The following is a 9,275-nucleotide window of genomic DNA, read 5'->3' as shown; positions in this document are numbered from 1 at the left end:
GATCAACTCATGGATTGCACTGGAGTGCAGTCAGCTATTACAGGTCCCAAGAAGCTGTGAAATCTAGGCTTTTTTTGTGTCAGAATCATGCTGCAACCCCTCTACTACCCTAACCTTCCAGGTTAGGGCTGGCAGGCATGGCTCCCAGGAGAGCCTGCTCTCTCTGCTCCAGTCTCACCAAGCCAAGAGTGCAATAGCCAAGAATTTCACAACACCATGAGTACCCCCATCCTCCAGAAGACCACGTGTTTTGGCCTTTGCTGTTGCATTTCTTAATTGCCCTGACAAAAAGTGGGTGAACTAGTTGGGTATGACCGTTTCAGGAAAAGCCATCATGCTGCCTTGGAAGATGTCATTCCATCCTGCTCTCTCCCAGCAATCCAGGCACACACAGCCATGCTTGGGAGCAGTTGCCCCTTGGCCACAGTCCTGACACGTGCTGCCATGCAGGCTGAGGAAGGATTGTGGCCAGAACTGGCATCTGGGAGAGGATCCGCTGGCTCTTGTCCTGTAGCAAAGAGGCTGTGGAGGAGGTGAGGGAAAAGGCAATTGAGGGAATGGAAATACAGCGGTGACACTGACACCTGGCCACAGCTTTGTTGTCCCTTCAAAATAACACCCATCTTTGCATCCTTCCTGGGGAAGCACCTGGGGCTGGCCTGGCTCTCCACATTTTCCACAACTGGCCTGGTGCTCCCACCAGTTAGCTGGAGAGGAGACAGAGTACCAAGCATCTGGAGGAGAGATATGGGGCTGAGGACAGTGTGGGCTCTTGTTCCTATAAAGATGCAGACCTGGGGTATCCCATGGGCCCCCCACTCAAAATCCTCTGGGATTTTTTTTGCCTTCCTTCAATGAGGAGGCTCATCTCCCCATCTCTCCCATCACCCAAGGAGGGATGCGGATGTGGTGATGCTCATTACTGCTGGTCTGCTTGCCAGGGGCTGGCATGGAGGCCCAGCAGAGAGAATCATGCTTGGACACTGCCCAGCGGGACTAAAACAGTCTGGCTTTTTTAATGGGGCTTCCTTGCTTGCAAAGACTGGGTTTCACTGCGATTTTAACCCTGAAGTCCTGGGGACCCCTCTGTGCTACTTGCATGACCTTACCCTACCTACAGGGAGGGGGGTGTACTGTTACCCTGCTTTATGCCTGCCCAGAGGGCACAGAGAGATGCGGTGATGATCAAAGAGCAAGACTTTAGTGTTGCTTCCCGCCTGGCAGTTACATCTTTTGGCAAGGTGCTGGCCCTCCCCAGATGCAGCTGAGGGGCAGAGCAGCAGCGCCAGGACATTCCTCGGCGTGCATGGCACTGATACCGCTCCTGCCAACAGCCCGAGTGCCCCGGCAGCCCCGGGGCAGCACCCGCGGCCGGTGCAGATCTGTGGGGCTGTTGTTGACCTGGAGCCTTCACCCCTGCGGGGTCGGCCCGGCAGAGCTCCCGCTATCTTGGCAGCTGCACCTCGGACGGTGCCGTTTGTCCCTGCTCTGATAGCGGCTCTGCCGCCTGAGCCCAGCTGCTTTTATCTGGGGGTCAGGGCGGCTGCGGCTACGGCAGGGGGGCTGCGGGGCTGGGGCCCTCCAGCAAGTGTACAAACAAGCTCAGGATGTGAACACAATAGCCAAGGACCGGCCTTTGAAAAGCAGGGGGACGCAGCGTGGCCCTGGGGCACATCAAAGGCCCGTCTCTGTCTGCACTGCCGAAAAAGCCCGTGTTTGATGGCTACCCACGGACCGGCCCCGGCACAACGGGCCAAGGGTTTGAGTGGGGGAAAGTGGAAAGGGAAAAGAGAGCAGCAGGGAGAGAACACAGGAGCTGGGACACGGTCATGTGGGTCTCTTCCTCGAAAATGTGGGCTTCCCATTAATTCCCTTGGTCCACTTTATTCTGGCTCTTCCTGATCTGTATCTGGAGTGCAGTACACTGCCTCTCTTTCTCCTTCTTCAGTGCACCTCCAGGCAGGCATTCCAGGTCACTTTTGCAAAGTGCTTCGTGTGCAATTTTACAAGCACTTCTCTTGAATCAGCATTTGCCACAGCTGAGGGCTGTTGGGGTTTTTTCCCTCCAGACTTGGTGGTTTGAATCCTAGAAAGCCAGGCATACATCCACAATTTGTGGTGTTTTTTCTCAAGAAGCGAATGTGTTGAGAAGGAAAGTTACTGTTACTTAACAGCCTTGGAAACAGCTCCGTGCAGTGCCTGGACTGAGCCAGAAAGGACATGAAGATATGGTGGGAGAGATCTGCTTGGTATGCTGGACATGTACCTGCCCAGCAGGGTCCTGCAGTACCTGCTGTACCTCTCTAGCAGGATCTGGTCCTGCAAGTGTCCCTGGCTGCTCAGTCCTGTGCTCCCAAGAGGGCTCGGAAAGCCCGGGAAAGTTTTGCCTCTGATTTGCTCTGCACTGTGTGCACACACTGCTGCTTATGGATTAAAGACAGCCTGAGCCTGCTCCGTGGGAACCACCCTCTGTGATAAGGGCATATGTTGACTTAGAGATTAGAACTGTCCACTGCTTTGTTTTTTTACAATGTGCATTTATTGGCATAAGAGCAGTGCAAAGGGCAAAGGAAAAGCACAGCATAAAAAAAGCCAGCACCCTGTGCAACACTGCAGGCTCTGCAGGGGGGAAAAAGGTGTCCCTAAGAGCTGAAGCCTGCAGGTGCTGGCCCCAGGCATGTGGGAGCAGCAGGCAAAGCCGGTGCCTCCTCAGTGAATTTGTGATTGAAGGGGTCTCATGGCCCTTCTCTTGATGCCATTGTCAGGGTAATTAAATGCTCCCAGGCAGGTGCCAGAGCCTTTTGCAAACTGAGAGTTGGCTTTGTCTTCTTGGTCTGCTGGAAATGCCTTGTTCTAGGGTGGATTAATCTCTCATAGCAGTATCTGAAAGAAAAGAGGGGGGCTTTAATTGGGGTGGGATTAGCACAACAGGGCTGAACAGGGAGAGCAGGAGCTTTCTCACTACCTGCTAATTGCCTCTTCTCTGCACTGGTGGCAGCTGTGACACCTGCCCCCGGCTGCTGTATGCCAGCGTTGTGCCATGGGGACTCAGGGGATGCCATCTGCCTTGTAGGTTTATTTATGGAGCAGAGGGGGAGATGTGGTGCTCAAATCAGGGGAGCTTAATCCCTCTCTGGCAGCCAGGGATGGGATGCTTTCATCACTCAGGTGTTTGACATGGCTCTGGGGGGCTCATGCCTTTCTCTTGGGCTGAGCTGAAACCTCTGGGCTGCAGTTTGCAGCCAGTCCCCACTGCCAGGTACAGGCAGGCAACAGACCTGGTCGATATAAATGTGAGTCTGGCTTGTTTTCCCTAGAACAGGAGAAGCAGGTCAGTGCCTCAAAGGCAAATCCCCTGGGAGGTGTGTGCTTGGAGAAGGCCTATGGCTCTCCCAGCTCTTGGAACGAGATAAGCAGCCCGTGCCTCAGCCAAATTGCTGACCTTCCCCTGCTTGCTGGTCTGCCCTGCAACAGCCTCCTGTCCCTGGTAGCCACTGTCCCCCCCATGTCCTCTTCAAGGGCAAAGGTCCATGGTGGGCTATGAGGAGGAAAAACTTTGCCTGTCCTCCTCTGTCTTAGCAAGCATCCTTTGGGATGCACACATGGCAGGGCTGGGCCCTTGCCTGGTGGGAAAAGCTAGTTTTACTCTAGGGGTAAAAAAATGAGTTTTTATTTTTGTCTTGATGTGGCCTGAGAGTCAAAGTCTTTCCTGCAGCTAGAAAAACTCTGTGGTCAAACCAATGGAAAAAACTTCGCCCGCTCTCTTCCCCACTCCTCCAATGAACAGTGGACTGTATTTGGTTTTACCTCCTGACTTTTAGTCATCTGTGGTCTGTAAAGGAATGGTCAGCAGGGTCTGTTTCCAGTACCAGCCTCTCCTTTAGCTCTGCTTGGCTCAGTGTGTCCATGAGAACTGCCCTGGGGGCTGCTGAGCCCTCTGTGCCAGTGCAGGTGCCCATTGTGGCTCCCTCCTCAGCCACATGCCATTGTGGGGTTTGCCTGGTGTGATTATCCCTCTCTGGAGAAAACACCTTTCTTTGCCTGTGCACGTCCCCGTGGCTTTTATGGCAGATATGAATTTGGAGGTTCTATTTATTACTTGGGGATGCAAAAAGGGCAAAGGGGCCCAGGGTGATGTGCACATCTCCTAGTGCTGCCCCAGCCCTCTCTTCTCTTCCTCATCATTGGAGACTGGGGCTGAAAGGCCTTGTCCCTTTGTTTTATGCCACAGCAGGGACTTGGGGAAGAAGTGACATCTGGGAGAGAGGCTTGTCCAGGGCTGAGTGTTGTTTGGCTGTCACCAAGATCTGGTGATGCTGGGCCTCCACCAGCCTCTGCCTCGGCTCCCTGGCTGTGCTCACAGGTGTGAATGCCAGCCAGGTGGACAAACGCACATGTCCCACATCTGTACATCACAAGGTTGGGCACACACATGTGTACATGCACGTGTACACCCCTACCCACACATGCACCCAACACGAGTGTGCCCACACCTCTCCAGGCATGTTCATCCCCTCCCATCCCTCTGCCTCCTTGCCTGCCAAAGCAGGTGGGAGCAGGCAGCATGTGGGAGTGCTTGCCCAGCACCCTGGTGTGGACCTGGCACTGGTAGAGGTGACAGGAAGGGAAGGTATTTTTCTTGGTTCCCATTGAGCTGCACTTGGGATGCTTTCCCATCTGCGATGGGAGGCAGAATCACTCAGGGACAGATGAAGAAGTCCCACAGAGGACTGAAGGCTTTCCCCCAGCAGGTGGGACTGCTCCCTATGACTGACCCAAGCGGTTGTGGGTGACCCCATGGGGTGGCCGAGGCTGCTGGGTGGGTGTCACAGAGCTGGGAAGGCTCAGGGCCATCAGGGGAGCAGCACCTCCCTTCCACAAACACACTGTGTCTCTACTGGCTCTCTGGGAAAATATTTGTCCATCTGAGGCATGACTTTTTAAAGCCTCAGCATTTTCACCTGCGAGCTTCTTGCAAGACAGACGAGTATGAAAATAAAGCTCCTGACCAAAGCAAACGCTCACAGCCCACTCAGAGGGTGTGTTAACCTCGTCATTTACCAAAAGCAAACATCAGCAGTGACGTGACTATTTTAGGTAGCTGTGGCAGAAAAAGGCCCCTCTGTTTTTCAAACAAGGTGCCTTTTCAGTCAGAAGTTGGGGGCGGCTCTAAGAAACCAGTGGCATGTCACCGAGACACCCACTGGAAATGCAGATGTTACCTTAACGGCAGGAAAATACTTCTTTGCATCCAAAGCCTTGGAGCAGGCAGGAAGCGGCTCCCAAGAGTTTTGACTGTGGTATTTCCGCAGGATCCCCCCAGTCGGGTTGGGACTGCCAGCCGTTTGTTCGTCCCCTTTGAAGGACACAAAGCCCTCACCATGCTGAGCCCCACAGCTTGGTCACTTCCCTTCTGGCCATCGGACATGGAGCTGCTGGGAGGAAAAGCAAACAGAAAGGGGGCCAGAAGAGTTGGACAGAAGATGGGGGTGTTATCAGGTACCCCATCTGTGAGGCTCTGTTCAAACAGGAGGAGAAGGCAGGGGCCATCAAAGCTGCTCTGATGGCCTCGATCCAGATCATAGAAAGGTTTAATCCAGCTTCTGTTGGGCTTCTTTCTGCTCATGGTGGGCTCCCCTTCCTCCCAGACCAGGGACAGGCTCCACCATCCTCCTCCTCTTCTCTGTCTGGGGGAGGACCTACAGAATGCTGGGCATTGCAAAGGGCAGCCCCCTGCCCTGGGGAGCCCCTTTGGTCACCTGTGGGGCCAGGGGCCCCTTGGGTGGGCCAGTACACCAGGAGCAGTGGTTTGGAAGCGTGATTGAGGCTACGGCATGGGCGATAAGCCAGCCTGTGGGGAAGAGCTGTTCCAGTCTGAGGACACACCCATTCCAGCTCATCACAGTTTATATCCACTGTACAAGATTCTAGATAGTGTAGAAAGTCACACACATATTTATAGATGTGTAGGTATATGTTATGTGTGGCTTTTCTATGAATATATGCACATGGTCAAATGATCTCAGCAGTTTTGGCAAGAGGCGTCTTGCTGACCTGAACTGCAGAGTTGGGCTGCTGAGGGCTCACAAGCCAGTTCCTTGTGGGGTGACCCCTTTAGGTGCTCTGGGACAGACACAGTGACATCCAGGTTGTGCCAGTGTCTCACTTCTCTTCGCAGCCTGGCAGCAGGGGAGCCTGGTCAGTGGCAGCCTCTATGGTGCACCCAGATGTGTATGGGGAAGGGACAGGAGTGTCCCTGAGGGTGTTGCCAGGGCTGTGCACAGGAGCTGGTCCCACAGCTGTGGCTGAGCAGTGTTTCTGAGAGCCAGAGCACGGCCCACACATCCTCTGCAGCACTTCTGCTTCCTGAGAAGGTTAGACATCCGGGGCTGGCTTTTCGGTGAAACAGTGAGCTGTTCTGGTTAGCAGAAATCCCCAGCTCTGCCCTGTGCTCCCCCGTGTGCCGCTGCTCTCATCCCACCATCACTGCCCCACGGCCGCCTCCTGGGTGGGTGTCCCATCACCCATGGCTGGGCAGGAGGGCCGGGGACTGGGGTCTCTTATGGGAATGATCCTTATCCCCTCATGCTGGGAAAAGGCAATTTTCCCCACCCAGAAGGGGAAGCTGAGGCCAGAAGGACTCCAACTCCAAACCCCTCCAGGGCCAGCATTTTTCCTGGTGACCTTGAGGTAGAAACTGGAGGCAGCCAGCTGGCTCCCAGGGCAGTGTCCCCCCTCTTCTGAAATGCCAGCTTGGTCTATAAATAACACCTGGCATGGATCTCTCCCCAGGCACCAGAGCAATGAGAGACTGAGCCCTCTATGCCCTTATGCTGCAGGACTCATGCCCCATTTTACAGCTGGGGAAACTGAAGTGTGCTGGGGTCCTTGATTCTGCCTTGCAGCAAGCTCGTGATGCAGCCTTGTAGGTTTGCAGGGCACTGGGAAGTGTTTTCCAGTGGCAGAGGACTGGTCCCTACTGGAAAGGGGAAAATTTGTGGAGGGTTGTTGCTCTGCCAGGGGGTCCACACTTTCTCCCATGCCAGCTGTGCTGTCAGGGCAGCCAGGACACCTTCACCTGCCCAGAGAAGGGACCCAGAGGGGCCCAGTGTCTCACACCCCTGCCCTCATCACTCACTGCTCCCTCCTGGCCATATCTCCAGAACGGTGGCTCCCACCCCTCTAGCTGCCTCCCGGGGCAATCAGTGGGGAACACATGGGTCTTATCCATGGGCCAGACCTGGGCAGGGCTCCCTGCCATCCCTATCAGTGGGGTGGCTCCAGACCTGGGGCTGAGTGGAGCCAGCTCCATTCCTGCTGTGCTGGGGCCAGGGCTGGGGGCATTGTCACTGCCCCACGCTGACCATTGCAGGGGGATGCTCAGAGGTCTGGGACCCCTCCCCAGCCTGGTGGCCAGTGTTGCTGTGACAGTGACAGATTTACAGGGGTACAGCCAAGGCCACCGAGCTGGGCAGTTATGGACTGTGGGACACTGAAGGCAGACGGTGGCAGCAGGGCCTGTCCCTCTGTGTCCTGCGACAGCAGTGACCATGGATCACCAAAAGCTCGGGGTGCAGATCTTTGTTGTCCACTTGTCTGGCTAGATCACAGCCTGAGCTGGGCGTGGGATTCTCACTCCCCAGCATCCCAATCATCCACTGTGGCCCCAGGCTCGGGGTGGGAGAGGAGAGTATGAGAAGGAATGTGTTTTGGTCTCCTACCAGCTCCTACCAAGGATTTAAATGAGGAGTTTTCTTCCCTGCCGTGTCCTGGCCATAGGGAAGCTGGTGATGGTCAGCTGGGAGCTTGCTGTGCCCACTGAGGTCAGCCCCTCTAGCCATAACCACAGGGAATTAGAGACGGGTGGAAAACTGTCTAAAACCCATGCAAATATTTGCATTTTAAGGGCTTTTCCAAGTATTGGGGAACGCTGACATTGCAGCAGTGTGGGCGATGCCGGCATGCTGAGAGGGTCTGCTTGGCTTTTTTGGGGGGGCAGGATTTCCATGGTCAAAGAGTTTTGTTTAAAATAAAAAAAAGCTAAATGAGCAAATGGGGAGAATTTCCACCACTGCTGCTGGTTTCTCTGCCAGCTCCTTGGGGCAAAACAGCCACCCTGATGCTGAGTGGGCCATGAGCCTTCAAGCCACCCCTGCCCTGGGCAAGTGGGTGTATGGCTCCCATCTCCATGCTCCTTTTTCCTTCTCTGCTGAAGGGGTTTTTGGCAGGAAAGGGGGTCTCTGTGCCTGGGGCTGCTCTACCCTGGAGCATCCTGAAGGTCTGGGGCTGAGGTCAAAGTGGTAAGAGCTTGACCCATCTGTTGGCCCCCATGCCCATGCTGGGGGAATGCTCCCCTGGCAGCTTTTGGCTGTGGTAGCAGCCTGTGAGAAGGCTGACTCGGGGACAAAGGTGCCTGTGGACCCTGATGGCTTCAGGATCATACATCCCAGGCATAGACAGGGGCTGGAATAAAGGAGAAGTTGGAGGGACTCTGGGCTATCACATCGCACTGCATTCCCCCTCTCCACACCCATTTCCACCAGCTCCTGGGGCAGGTTGAAGCAAGCAAGTCACAGGCACGTCCTGTCCTGCTGTTGCAGGGAGGGCTCAGCAGCATGGGCTGCAGGGGTGAGAGCCCTCCATGTCCCCAGGGGACAGCTCTGGCATGGTCCAGACCCGCAATACACTGTCCACAGCAGAACAGTGTGTGGGTGTGTCCTGGTCCCATGCGGGGTGGGATGGGGTGGTCTTGGGCACGGTGGTGGGGCTGGGGGCTCAGTGCAGGTAGGTCAGTGCTGTGAGTGTCACTGGTGCATCCAGCCCCAGTGGGGATGGAGAGGGGAGTGCGTGCAGCGGTGGAGCCCTCCTTGCACACGTGTGCATGTGTGGTGGGACGAACTCATGCAGAGCATCAATGTCTGGGGCTGCCCCCCTGCTCTGGGCTTGGGGTCCACTCATATCCTGCATCCCCCTCATGGGCTGGCAGGATGCTCCATGCTGTACCTTGCACCTGGGGGTGTGCTGTGCTTGGGGAACGCAGGGGACCAGGGCTCAATCAGGCTCAGGCACTACCTGAGTGGTGAGAAGGATCATCATGATGCTGCAGCAGTGAGTGAGGGACAAACTGACACAGGTGTGGTGGGCAAGGGGACCAGTTCGTGCCCCCGTGCAGCGGGCACCCATGGGTGGTGCTGGCCCTGGGGCCACGCCAGGCAGGGGAAGAGACTCCTGCACGTGTCTGGGCAGTGCAGCACATGTGGCTGCATGCTGGGGCT

This window comes from Corvus kubaryi, unplaced genomic scaffold (assembly GCF_017639235.1).
Source record: "Corvus kubaryi isolate FWS band 111438036 unplaced genomic scaffold, C.kubaryi_AGA036_p1.0 37397, whole genome shotgun sequence".
NCBI lineage: Eukaryota > Metazoa > Chordata > Aves > Passeriformes > Corvidae > Corvus > Corvus kubaryi.
This window is presented reverse-complemented; position numbering follows the sequence as displayed.